The following is a 14,915-nucleotide window of genomic DNA, read 5'->3' as shown; positions in this document are numbered from 1 at the left end:
GATGCAGGAGATCATCTTCCCAAGCAATTGGGACAGGAGGGAGAGTGGAACGGAGTGACTTAGTTGAATTCTATTGATCAACTCTTTGATGCTGTCCTGTCGGTCCTATGAAAGGAAGACTTCAAAGCTGACTGTGTCATGATGACCCCGAGGTGCACAGTCAGGTCGTTGGAGAAAGATGGCTCTTGATCAGGTTGATGGAGAAGGGGTGTTGGTCCAACCTGAACGCTTTTTCTCAGGGAGCCGAAGGGAGAATCCAGAATGGGCAGTCTCTAGTCTCCTAGCTCTGCAGACCAAGTTGAAAAACTGAGGACACACCCCCTGGTAACAGTCCCCAGTTCTGAATGACATCGAAGCGGATTCAGCTGCTCCTCGTCCTCAAACAGATATCTCAGTTGATACTGAGAAAAAAGGGACATTTCCTCCCTATTCCGACCTGACAGAATACAGGGTGGCACTGGCCTTGATCTTTGCTACGGTCTCCCTGTTGGCTGAACGGCCTTGTGGTTATTTTCTTTTCATAACCCTTTTGGGGACTTGAGAGGTCTGAATGCTCTGCATGCCTGATGGTCCTGGCTGGGCCCAATCTATTTCCATTGCTCAAGGAAGAAACACCGGAGGTGCTGTCAGCTCCTCTTGATGGTGTTTTCCGAGCTAAATGGCCAGGAAATAGGATCACTGCCTCAGGGCCCACTAAAAAATGACGCCCCGAGGAACTCAATCACAAAATGGCTGCCAGCCACGAGGCGAGGGGCCTTGAGGCCTTCGATGATCCCTGTTGCACCTCTGAATCCCTGGGGCTTCGTGCTGTGGCCTTTGTTTGGCAATTTATAATGGCTGGATTAATATCTTCGCAGAAGGAAAACTGCCCCTCCAATCGATGCAGCAGTAGAACGTAGGTTGGTTGGGATCGGGCCTAATCGCTGCAGAGACCACGAGGGCAGCTATTGTAAAACTTTGATAGTTTATGGCCTAATAAATCTTCCGGAAGACTTGTGCAGCTCCGGGAGGTTTTTACAAGCCGTGCGGCCCAGGGAAAAGCTGTGTAGGAGGCTGTTGTGATGTTAATTAGCCTCTAGCAAGTCTGAGGAAGGTTCCGCGGCATTTTGGCCGATCGCACTTACTGTCTGCGTGTCAGTGCCTTGCTGAGGCAGCTGCAACTGGAGGAGAGCGGGTCCCCACTCTCCTCATGAGCAAAGCTCTACCAGAGCCCTGAGAGCTTCTCTCAATCTTGATTATTCTTTTTTTCTTTTTTTAAATGCTTTTGTTTTGAGGAATGCTAATTAACTCAGATTCCAGAAACAATAGCTCATATGTCCAAGAGCTGAGTTGAAAAGCTGGGGCTCTCAGCAGAGGCGAACCTTTTATAGTGGCAGACTCAGCTCACGTCATAAAAGGGCAGAGTTATACCCAATGCTGAACTCTAGAGCAGCATGACGGAGAAGACCCTCTGATTCCTGAGTGCAAGCTCTTCAGGAAAGACGGGAATAAACACAGAAGGAAAGGATACAATCCAACTATCAGAAGATGTGGGATAGTTTGCCTTCACAGAATCGTTAAGGATAATGTTAGTAGACTTAAAATCAAACTTAATGATGAGAGCTAAAAACTCCTAGGGATCTTAAGCTAACTAAGAATATCAGAAATGCATCCAAACAAAGGAATGACATATAATGGGAAACTATAATTATCTATGAATAAACTGCAAATTCCAGCAGTGACAGAAACAAAATTCTTAAGTAACTAAGAGACTAGACCTTGGAACCAGTCAGAAGAAAAGTAACACTGAAAGGAAACACCACTCTAGCAGAAATTGATGAAAAAGAAGCTAAGCAGTTTTTACTGTTATATGATTTTTATTGTATACTGCTGTTTTGTTTTTATGCTGTGAACTTCCCAGAGTTTATTAGAGTTGGATAGTGCCTAACTTGAGTAAAATAAATAATAAACAATGTCCAACTGCTTCAAAGTATCTGGAAGCTATTTAAAATAGCAACATTGGAAGCCAAGTAGAATGTATGCCTTGCTGCAGAAAACAGGGGAAATTAACAAGGGAGCCCAAGAGGCAACAGGCAAAGCACTGCCCCCCCCCACCCAAAAAAGCATGAAATTGTTCAGCAAAGCTGTTGAATTACTAGACTATGAATCTGATAAAGGGAACTTCAAGAAGCATGTAGAAATGGTAGAGAAACCAAGCCATCACCATGGCTGACACATGGCAAATTACTTGTACTTGTTGAGGTATTCCCCGTTAGGAGAATGAGTGCACTTTCACTACTCCTTTTAGCATCTCATAAAAGGCATATCTTTTATATATTTTTTCCCCGTAAGATCAGCAAAACTAATAATTAGTTAAGGAACTGCTACAGAAGATTTAGCTATAAACTTAAGCAAATTTTATTTTTAATCACATTTGTGCCTTGTAACCTTTGTCTATATTATTTATTTTATTTTAATAAAAATATTTATCATTTTTATGAATAACTCAAGGTGGCAAACATATGCAATACTCCTTTTCTCCTATTTTCTCCATAACAACCCTGTGAGGTGAGTTGGGCTAAGAGTAAGTGATTGGCCCAATGTCACCCAGCTGGCTTTCATGACTAAGGCAGAACTAGAACTCAAGAGTTTCCTGGTTTCTAGGCTGGTGCCTTATTATACTTATCTGCTGCCCAAGCCCTACTCCACCCTTCTTTTAAATACCATATTTGTCTTTTTGAATAATATGTTTCTAAACGGTTGCTCAATAGATTGTAGCATTGGAAACCATTATTTGGATATAAAATGGATACTAGAATTAAGGGAGCAGAATCTGAGGCTCTAGGACTGTTCAGAGACTTCCAGAACTTCCCCAATTTTTTTCATAAAATTATATGTTTCCCTGTTACACAATTATATATATTTAATTAAATATAAAAGTTATTAATTTAATTAAACTGACTTTTAATTCAAATACCATCCTTTGCAAGCAAAAAGGTTTTGTATCCTTACTCCAAGAGAGTAGTTTCTCAACTTTAGTAACTTTTAAGATTTGTGGACTTCAACTCTCAGAATTCCCCTGCCAGCAAACCGCCTAAATTTGCCAAGGCTGAGAAAAAACTATTCTAGACATTAGTCTATATAAGGTATAAGATTACATTTTCTGTCTTAGTTCTAATTTCCTTCTAAACACCTATTCAAAGATGAGGACCTGTTTTCTCTAGAAAAATTCACTGTAAATGGTTCTATGTCTTACCAATTTTATCTCCTGTTCCGTTTTTAATAGCATTTTGATTAGCTATCCAGTTCCAATACGTCTCTAGTATTTTCTTCCTTTTCACATTTAGTAAATCTAGTATCATTTGGTTTTACTCTTTATTTTTAGGTAGAATTAGAATAGACATGTATCAACCTTCTGTTATTGCTGCGCTTCCCATGAGCCCATGCCAACATGACAAAGAGATGTAAATGATACAAGTAGTAATTTAGCGACATATGGAACACTACACATTGCTTAATTCTGAACTATGCAGTAATTGTTTATTGTTTCTGTATAAATGATAAATAAATGTGTGCGCTCTATATGCTAAGGGTTGGATATAAAATCCATTTTCTTTATGCGAGTTTACAAATATGCAATGAAAACAAGGTTGTAAAGTTTCTGAACTTTAATGCTGATTTGAGCAAATTCCTCACTGTGTGCAAGTGCATTTGAGTATGAACTAATGAATCATACCATTTATGCAAATTACTTCTGATCTGTATGTTAGAAATATTTATATACTTGATTAGGGAAATAATAGTCCATAAATATACTCTTATGAGTTATTTTAACCCTGAGTTATAAGTATTATCCTTTCAGATTAACAAAGTTGGAAGAGACCTTGTAGGTCATCTAGTCCAACACCCTGCCCAAGCAGGAGTCCTATGCCATTTCTGACAAATGGCAGTCCAGCCTCTTCTTGAAAGCCTCCAGTGATGAAGGTCCCACAACTTCCGAAGGCAAGCCGTTCCATTGGTTGATTGCTCTTACTATCAGAAAATTTCTTATTTCCAGGTTGAATCTCTCATTGTTCAGTTTCCATCCATTATTCCTTGTCTGGCCTTCAGGTGCTTTGGAAAAAAGCTTGACCCCCTCCTCTCTGTGGCAGCCCCACAAGTATTGGAACACTGCTATCATGTCTCCCCTGGTCCTTCTCTTCACTTGACTAGCCATGCCTAGTTCCTGCAACAGTTCATCGTACGTTTTAGCCTCCGGTCCCCTAATCATCTTGGTTGCTCTTCTCTGCACTCTTTTTAGAGTCTCAACATCTTTTTTATACTGTGGTGACCCAAATTGCATGCAATACTTTTATAGAATGATATTAATAACTCCCTTAAGCCTGTATTGATATATTCTTATACTGCACCCTTACAAAAGATCTCAACTTATAATCATGTATATAAGGGGCATCTGAATAGTTTGAAATGGAGAGCCAATCTCCATGTGTTCAAATGCCACAGACAGGGGTGGGATTCTACCTGGTTGATGCAGTTCTACAGAACCAGTTGTTATGATTTTGCCCAGTTCAGAGAACCAGAAAATCATGCCACTGACTGGCCCCTCCCTCCCCACCCACGCACTCCTTACTTGGCACGTGTGCCATCAAACTTTCCTGGGTTTGGTAAGTTGCTATTTTTCCTTTTTTCCCCCGACCATCAGCTGTTCTGCTGTGCTGGGAGATTTAGATTAGATAGAAAGCAGGAAATCATTGGATTTCTTGCTTTCTAGCTAATCTAAAAGCAGAGAACCTTCCTTAGGACTGAAGCTTCTATTTTTCACTGTAGATTCAGGTACCAGGCTGCAGAATCATAGATCTCTAAGTGAATCTGTGATTCTGTGAGCAACTCAATCTGCCTGCCTGCTTTGCCTGATTTTGCTCCCTTTTTTTAAATAAAAAATTCAATATTTACATAAACATTTATAATATTTACATAAAAGCCATGTCCACCCAGTCACATGACCACCAAGCCACCCCCAAATTAGACCACGGCCACAGAACCGGTTAAGAAATTTGAATCCCACCCCTGGCCACAGATAACATATGTACTGACAAGGAAAGACTGAGATGCATGCTACTCTCATGCAATTCCAAATATCTTGTAGTATTTACTAAGGTTTGTACATTTTCTATTTGTTTTGTGTTTTTGAATCAGTGTTTATGGAGATTCTCAAACATCCTTCTAATTCTAATTTCAGCTAAAACAGAAGAAGCTTCTTGGACAAGAAGCAAATCATTTTCAAAGGAAAAAAAATCAAGGAAGTCCAGTTGCCTTCTGGAAAAGCATCTTGGAGACTTTGAATCAGTGTTACTTCTGGCAACTGCAGTTTCCTTGGAAAGATTTCAGAAGTGGTTGGCCTTGTCCCCTTCCTTGGGATGAAATAGAGAGAGAAAGTGGCCTAAAATCATTCCTGCTGGTTGCATGTATGATTTGGGATTAGAACTCCCAAGTTTTACAAATGCAACCAAGTAAAACAAGCTCTGGAGATGATACATACAAGGAGAAATAGGACAAACTTTGAAAAAATGTTATTGACTAGATTATTCCCCTTCCTCTTGTTCTAATTTCTGTTCTGTGTTAATTACTTAAAGTTAGTTACTAATTTTTGAGGCTATGAAAAAGGCTACCAATATTACCAATTAGATTGAGAACCCAAGGATTGATTTGTTTGCTTGTTTTTTTGCTTGCTTGTCTTTTCTTTTTAATAGAAATATTTATGAACTTTAAAATGAAAACACCTCTCTTTTTGTTTTGGGAAATATTTTTTTGTAGTTGCTGGAGTCATGTAACAGAAAACAGATTGGCTCACAAATGGACAGTCTTTCAAAGAATCCCAGAAAGATCATTGCAAGGGTGTTGATGGAAACCGTTTCACATTTCCATCAGTTGTGGTCTAGCACAGTGGTCACCAACCAGTGGTCCGTGGGAAAATTTTGGTGGTCCACAGAAAAATTATTTGCATTTTTTATATTGCACTAAATACTATTTGTCTTTTTAAAAAAAATCATAGTAGTCCATGGGATTTAAAGTTATGAATTTAGTGGTCCCTGAGGTCCAAAAGACTGGTGACCCCTGAGCCCTAGCACATGGGCTTAGATGCAGTCTGCAGCGGACTATGTTCCAATGGCTGCTAAATTCTGATTTATAACCAATAAAATATATGCTATTTTTATACATCTTTAAGTAAAAATATAATTCTTATTTCACCATCCACTCCACACTAAAAGTCCAAGAATATGGAAGGAAAATGAGAGAATGTGTCATTTTGAAAAGAGCCTACAAATGTTGTCATTACAGTGTATAAATGATTACAATTAACCTCCATGTTTAGTGCTTAGGTGCACACAGTATATTGGTCTATTACAGAAATCAGAAGCCATGTGTAGTCTTCTTGATACTGTTCAAATAACTCATTATTTTAAAATTGCATAAAATTAGTACAATATACCAAAAAATATACAGTGAATAGAAATGTTAAAAGAACTTAACTTCTCTTTGGTAATATTTTAGTATGCCTCAAAACTTTAAAGGAAATGGTTCTATTAGGTTTTTCTACTGAGATCTATAAAATGCTGCCTTGTAATAATAGCTGATGCTGAGTGAAGTAAACTGTAGTAAGCACTTTTCATAATCTTTCCCTTTTACTTAGAGTTTATTTAAGCTTCCATTGTTTATGGTACACAATTGGGTAGTAAAAACAACCTGTGTACATATCTATCGTAATATAGTATTTCATATATATTAACTATAGTATAACTATAGTATAGTACAATATATGCTACTTTAATAAATAATCATTAATTGAAGAGTCACTCCTTCAGGTACCAACCAAGTATCTAAAGACAGAATTCCATCCAAGTTACTCTCACAAAGTTCCTATCAATATTATAGAATATTGTATTCTAAATATCTCCACAAATCAGTTAAATTGGAATACTTTCATCTTAAGCTCATAATCTCTCTTCCCCATAATGATTAAACTCCAAATTCAGCACAGCTTTGTTCATTAGTCTATAAGGACAGTGCTGCTGACCTCTTAAGTCATTTGTATAGCACCATATTCCCAAAGCAAATATATACCCACAGAGCTTACAATCCTTTATTCAACCACATTATTTCAGCTCAAGATACTAAAAACATTATTTTCTTCCACTTCCGCTGAAATCTCTGTACAAGTTCCCTGAAATGTTCAATGCACTGAAATTACCATTAAGTGCCTTGTCTGGAATACAGACAGTTTTTCAAGGCAAAGTCCCTAAAACCCATTACTTGAACTTAAATAACTGGTCCTACTATGCCATGACAAGAGACACGCTTGATATTTTGAAGAAGCCTGAACCTAGCTTTAATTATTAAGTGTATGAAAAGTTTCTCTTTGTTGCTGATTCTCTTTTGAAACTCTGCATCCTGATGTCCTTTCTATGCTGCCACGATAATCTGTGGGCACAAAGACCAACAGAGTTTAATAAAGATTTCAATACAGATACCTAATAAATAATATGAAATGAAGAGACTAGAGCACATATGAAAAGGACATAAAGGCATTTTCAGGAGCATTTGTGTTTTTCTATCACAGTGTTATTATTCATTTCTTGATTAAAAAAACAAGCCACAAGAAAGAGGAACAATGTGGATAAGGAATGTAGCGTCTACCTATGCTGTTTTGTACTAAACTTCAAACTCTTGCCGAAAGTTGTTATGGCCCTATATCACACTTCTGATCTGGATCATTTTTCCATACCTTCAGGTTGCTTTTTGTATCACAAAAGTGTATCAATTTATAAGCATCTTAAAAGAAATAGGATATACCAAAATGTTTAGCTTGGACCCTAAGTCTACAATACAACACAGTTCAGATAACCTTATGATAACAGAGGACCTACTAAAGCCCAAACAGCTACAGTACACATTTTTGCTGCTCCTGAAAAATACATCCTCCAGGAATCCATGTATCTTTCTCTCATATTCTACTTACAGCCTCCCCAGCACAGCAGAATGTTTCATTAAAACTTCAAGAATCCATCTCCTCAGTCTTTCATCCCCTAAACAAAAAGAGAAAATCAAAGCATTTTTATTAGGCACACCATTTTTGGCACCATCAGTTTCTGCTATTTACTATAATAGAAATTCCTCATGATTGGTTTTGCTAATGCAAAATGATTTATATAGCACTATAAAGGAAATCAAGGAATATCCTAAAGAATAAAACAGCAAACAGACATAAACGTATTAAGTCAACAGGAACAAATATTTTTCCTTTCAGAGTCAGGCAGTGTAGAAATTTAATAAATTATTATTAATAACCAAGATGACATTGATAAGAGTGGCCCAAAATATAAAAATCTAATAACCCATTTCAAAGTAATAAATTGACACTAGTTTTGTACTTAGGAACAAATGATTAATAATTAAAGGAAAGGGCTCGTTCCTCCAGATACTGATTGAAACTTTATTCATTCCTACATTAGCAATCAAACCGAAAACTTCTGTTAAACACCTGCACAATAACACAGATCTACACATCCACTAAAATGCAAGCAGGTACAGGTTTTCAAACGGAAAAAACTGCACATCTCCCCAAAGGATTATTTGCTCTTATTGTGGTTTATAATCCTAAACAGTGTTGTTAATAGAACAAAAGGTATCTTAGTTCCACATTATACAGCCCCCCCCCCCGCTATCATTTAGTTGAATGGGTTTTTTTCTTTGTTAAGTCAAACACAGCATTACTTTTTTAAGTAGAACATGATCTTTGACTTTAACTAAACCTGCCTCCAACTAAGTACACTTATTATGACAAACTGCAACCTGCTACTAAACCTATTTAGTTCCTTCCCTTTTAATGAGATTGCAGCCTTAATCTTTTACATTTTGGTATTTATTTAAAACATTTCTATAACCACATATCTTAAACCAAACTCTGGGGCCACTCATAACACAAGGATATAAATAATATATACAAACAACAAAATAAAAACAGTAAAACAAAATATTGTAAGAATTGAAAGCAAAAGACAGTGACTTGTCCAAATCACGTATCTGGATTGTTCAACATACTGTTTTTATGAGAACTAAGGGCCACAGTAATTCTCATGTCAGAACAAGAAATAAAATCCAGTAACTAGCTGCACACATTATATTTTTCATCTGCATACTTAAGCACCTCCCTTTCTTTTGGTATTGGCACAAAAGAGTATTCTGAATTGTTCCTATAATTTAATATCATAGAAGACAACATTAAAGTTCCCCATAATTCATCACCTATAAAGAAAGATGAACCTATTTCTATATTACAAATCAAAAACACAGAACTATACCATTTGGATGCTATGGTAAGTTTAAGCTATTGATCTCTCAAAAAAGTAAGATAATCCTGCAATAGAAAGATATTCCATTCATGTCAATGTTCTCCAGTTATGGACCTTTCAATCTTCAATTCTAGGCACAAAGTCCTCTGAAGACAAGCGAAGGAGGAAAAAGGACTAGGGCAAAACCAGAAAGAGAGGGGACTCTAGTTAGCTTAATTATGTTCAAGTCCTCAGGGAATAAATATATGCTGCAGCAAACGTAATTCAAAAAGACCCTGTAGACTTCTATACTATCATTAATACTTTTGCTTCCAACAGAAAAACACATGAATTTGTTTTTATTTTAACTCTTATAAGTATTAGTATACTGAGAGATATACTGAGTATATCTTGAGTATAACAGTACTCAAGAACTGCGATAACAGTTTCTTATACAAACTAGAGATCTAATAAATCTATTTTTAACAAAGTCATAGTACACAAAAGCTTCCAGCAAAAATAGTTCTTGGATTTTTTTTATCTCCCTTTCTCAATCCTACAAAATAAACCAACAAAGCTACATAATCAAAAAAATGTTTGTAAATAAAAATCATAGCTGCATCTGTCACTTTAGAAGGGAAAGCCCTGTGCTTTAAAAAGGTTAATTTCAAGTTAATAATCAGAAATTTGGTTTTTATGCCCAGACTTGCCAACAACTGATACATAATTCTTGGCAACAACCCTGCATCTATGAAACAAGGAACAATTATTAAAATTTACTACACGAGACTTTAAAAAGTTATGAAAATGTGATATGAATGTCAACATGTCACAGGCAACAGTTTGGCACATATTTCTTTTTAACACCTCTTATTTCTTTCATATAAATATTTGAGAAATTGTTTGCTAAGCGACTACCCTCTCTACAAAAATAATACAATAGGATACCAATGAATTATAAACAGAAAAAACTTAGTAAGTTAAAAAGAAATTACAAAATTAGGTGCCCTTGCCCAACTCATCACTTTCCCCCACAAGGATCTAATGTCTTTTAGAACCTCTCCTATTCTTGGAGTAATTCTGGCATATAAAAATAAAGTCATCCAACCAACCAACAAAAATCAATATAGAATGAATTCTATATATTCTCCAACTTTTGATTTTAGTATACTCTAATTAATGGCTGTATACCATCCAGATATGGGCAAAATAATTAACCCTCAAAATAAATGTAGAATTGATACGAGCTACCATCTCAGTTATACATCTATGCAGCATAAGCCTCACTGAATCTCATTGAGCATAATTCTGTTGCTAAATATTGAGGTTATCATGCTCACCACTTGCTTGACTTACAAAAGATACAAGGTAAAATATAAACATTGACCAAGATTGAACAAACACAGCAATGATGTATTGTTGAAAAACAACCATTTTTATAGATTTGGAAATATGATTTTAGAAATAACATGTGCTCAGCTTTTGATGTAATACTGTATTATTTCTTTAGTTTCCTATTACATCAATTTAATAACTGTAAACATATCTTATACTGGAATAAGAGGTATTCAAATCTGCACATCCTATAACTGGTATAAATTTTTCTGCAGGTCAGAAAGCTAACATCCAAATATTTAGTAAACTCTTCCTTCATTTTATGTTAAGTTTATAATCCTTGAAAACCTTGCATTAAATGAGATATTGAATGAGTGGGAAAAATGGGTTGCAGGGCAGTGTCAACAAATGTGCTCATAAATTTTTAGAGCCTTAATCTTGAGTACTATATTATTCAAACATATTTTCTTCTTTTTCTCATATTCTGGTGCAGGGAAAGCATTTGCTCCATCTTTTCTACATTTTGCTTTCTACTGCATGTAGTTTTCATGGCAGATAAAGAGGTCGCGTGCACCGTAGCACTACAAATATTAGTAGCATTGTTTGCTATGTAAATTTGGCCAGGTTAAAAGCTCATCCTTTTTCTTTGATGATTGTGGTGACCGCACAGTAATAGTAGTAGCTACTACAGGTACAAAAATAGGATTGCTAGATCTACATCTGGAACAAACATACAATATAATGGTAACTGCATGAGGAAAGCAATGGGATTAGTGGGAAAATGTTCAAGTAGTTTTGGCAGAAGGAAGTCTTGTCTTGTTTCCAGGCCTTTAGTGCAATTGACTATGCTGACACAAACTACATAATAGTATCTTACTTTTCTTATAAAAGGAAGTTATTTGATGAACATAATCAATTGCATAGCAGTGAATTCATGTAAAACAAATTTACCTAAAGACACTGTTGTCTCAATTCTTCAGGTCTACCCATGCAGATTTATTTATATCCAAATCAGGGGTGAGATTCAACCAGTGTTACTACTGGCTCGGTAATTATGTTTTGCGTCAGTTCGGTGTCTGCTGCTCTTCAAAGCTACCGGTTCTATAGAGCGGGACAGAACTGGTAGCATCCCACCCCTGATCCAAACATGCAGAAATAACAGCCTTTCTTGCACAATATAAAAGCAAGGGAAGAGCTATATTTTATTTTATACCTAATTCAATATATATAGTATGTACAAATTTGAAATGTTCAAATTTTTATAAGTTTACAAATAAAATATTTAAATAAGTAGCTCAACTATTATGTGAGAATTGACACTAATGCTTGCATAAATACTTGCACGTCAGGAATGAAGCCTGAAGCAATGCTACCAAGAGTTGTATTTTACTTGAATGGGATTTCACTACAATCATATAATTTAAGACAATCCTGCTGTCATCCTAGTCTGATTACAGCCTCCTATGCAGCCAAGTCTTGAAAATATAAACTGCAATTAGACTCAACACTATCCAAGGGTTTTAAGAACCAAATTAAACTTTTCTCATTATATTTATTATAGCCTAATCTAAGCATAGTATCTAAGAATCATTTATCTTCAAAATACTTTCTTCATACATAACAAATTAAGGATTACATGTGTCTATTCCAATGCATGTACCTAGACCTGGAAGTTAAGTGATTTAGATTTTAAGATCTTTGTGTATGAATATATGCCTTTAAATAAGTCTTGACATCTACTTGGAGAAATCCCTGAAGTTTTTTTTGACAATATTTTTGGAAGTGATTTATCACTGCCTTCTTTTGGGGGTGGGGGGTGACTGGCCCAAGTTTTGGGCCTAAGGCAGGACTAAAACTGATCATCTCCTGGCTTCTAGCCTGGTTTCTTAATTACTAACCAAACTGGGGTCCCTACATGTATATTATTTTTTTCATTATGTAGTAAAATAAAGGCATCCATTGCTGCAGGGGGAATAGAGTGGATTTATGTTTACACATAATATGGATCTAAATTCATATTATATACTATATTGTTTAGCTGTTTACTGCTAAGCTATAACTCTGAGTAACATCAGTAGCTTATAATCACATGATGCTTGAAATATTAAATAATTATTTCCCTTTAAAAAACATGATCTGTACCAATAGTTACTGCCACAATCATTTGGAAAGGCAAAAAATAGTAACTAGGAGATGCTCAGTTGTCAGTAAAATTAGAAAACTGCCGTTATTCAATCATCCCTGCCTGTATATAATTTTTGAATAAGTTCACCCCAACAATATACGGCTTTACTTCAGTTTAATGGCCAAAATATATATTTTCTTACTTGAATGTTAGAATCCTGCACAGTATATTGTATTACTGAACTATTTGCTATGGTAATGTCCCAAACTACTGACAGCAACCAATCCTTTGAAACAAGTAACAGCAGAAAGAAACTAAAGAACCACATTTTTATCAGTGAAAGTTTCTCTATTCTATTTTCCAAGTGGATAAAGTAGAGGCAGAACTATAATTGCTCAGAGTGCTACAATGCCAACAAATTTCTCAGAAGCTGATATAATCATTCTACTAAAATTCACCCGGGTCTAATAAATAGACATAAGTCTGGCTCGTTATATGGATTGAGAGAGGCCTAGCAATTGTACTGCTTTTTAAGGACTGATAAAACTGTCTCACAATTACTCCTGCAAAACAAATGTTGTTGTTCTTTAAAAAAAAAACCTTGCCCTGGTCTTTTCCTTCTATTCATTAAGAGATGTCAACTTCCTTTGCAGTAGTTTGTACTTTGACTTGATACAGAAGTATGTCCATGTTCAAGTACTTCTGAAATTGTATATGCAAAGGAGGGTTCTTTCCACTTTATTCTTGAGTCACAGATTGCCTGATTACAGGGTGCCTGTTTTTCTTATGTAACTATATAACTCCCCCTTCCATTGTAAGATTGTTTTAGCAATATGAATCAAATGTGCTGTGCTAAAGTTTTGGTTCCCTCTACAACCAACTACAGTTTATATCTCAAATTCAGGACTCGGATTCAGGTGCATCCTGAGCTTCATGGGCAGATTTATATCCAAGTCAGCAACGACTCTTTATTTTCAAGTACAAGAAAGAGTGACAAGAGGTGAGGCAGGAAATAGAAAGAACACAGCAGAGCATATCGAGCAGTTGTTTTTCAACTGAAAGCAGAATCCCGCAGGAGAAGACATTAGCAACACTTGTAAGATGGAAACTGGGGCTGGGCTTAGTGTTAAGTTTGTGGCACTGTACTTAATGAAAACAACGTGAGTAGCAGCTGCGGATCCGGCCATCCTTGAGATTTAAGTCTCCAAATTACGCATAAGGTGTACAACCACCGGGGTTGAGATGTGAAGTTGTAGTCGGATTAACATCTCACCGAACAACGTAGTGCTTTTTAGAGCAAGCAGCAGTCCCGACAAGAGTCCCGGAACGATAGTTTAAAGATCATATACGCCGCCATGGGGGGGCGGGGGCGGTGTAGTGAGAAGGCAGAAAAACACCAAATAGTTCATGAGGCCTCTTCTCTTCAAATGAAGCCATATTTAAGTTTTTTTAAAAAAAAGGGGGGAACGACTTCTCAACCAACCGGCCCTCCAAGAATACACATGGCCACACACACACACAAAAGTTCATGAGAAGTTACCTTGAAATGAGATTCTGCCGATCCGTAGACTACTTGAATGTGGGGGGAAGAAGGGAGGGAAAAAGTGTCGCCCAAGCGCTCGGCCGGCGACCCATTCAGACTCCGAGGGAAAAGGGTCAGGCCAGGCAGAGATTCCCTTCTTGCTCGGAGCAACCCCGCAGTCGGCAAAGGGGCAGAGGGAGAGGGAGCTTCCGCGCCCACCGTCTCGCAACTTTTCGCGACCGCATCAGGGCGGCCAAGGCGAGAGGGAAAGAGTCAACCTGGCGCCCCCTTCCGGGCCCAGACCTTCCCCGACGCAACGCGCACCTCCCCCGGGCCGCGGGAACTTGCGCGGAGAGCGGCACCAGCGCCGCCCGCGCGCAGAGTTGGCGCTCCTACTGCAGCGGCGCGGCGGCAGTGGCGGCGACGGCGGCGGCTCCAACCCGGGCATCGGAGGGAAGCGCTCGCCGCTCGCTCGCTCCCCCTCCCCTGGCGCTGCGCTCCGCCCGCTTGCCTGGCGGCGGCGGCGGCGGCGGCTGCTGTTTCTGCCGCCGCCGCCGCCGCTACCGCCCTCCCTCGCCGTCTCCCGCATCAAACTTCAGGAGCCGAAAAAAAACCTTCCGGGCGG

At 37.7% G+C, this 14,915-nt stretch overlaps 1 protein-coding gene across 3 annotated transcripts in view; it reads right to left on the bottom strand.

Annotated features, from left to right (window-relative positions):
* The window catches only part of SFMBT1 (Scm like with four mbt domains 1), a 120,030-nt gene that overhangs the window by 104,797 nt on the left and 318 nt on the right, over positions 1-14,915 (bottom strand). For 2 of the 3 annotated variants that reach the window (XM_026724736.2, XM_087923987.1), the window contains exon 2: positions 7,997-8,063. The gene's annotated coding sequence lies outside the window, so the exon portion shown is untranslated. Of the gene's footprint in view, positions 1-7,996; positions 8,064-14,308; positions 14,800-14,915 lie in introns of those variants that run through there. The other variant, XM_087923986.1, reaches the window with a different exon arrangement.

Source organism: Pseudonaja textilis, chromosome 2 (genome assembly GCF_049901715.1).
Source record: "Pseudonaja textilis isolate UNSWEBS1 chromosome 2, rPseTex1.2, whole genome shotgun sequence".
Lineage (NCBI taxonomy): Eukaryota > Metazoa > Chordata > Lepidosauria > Squamata > Elapidae > Pseudonaja > Pseudonaja textilis.
This window is presented reverse-complemented; position numbering and strand designations above follow the sequence as displayed.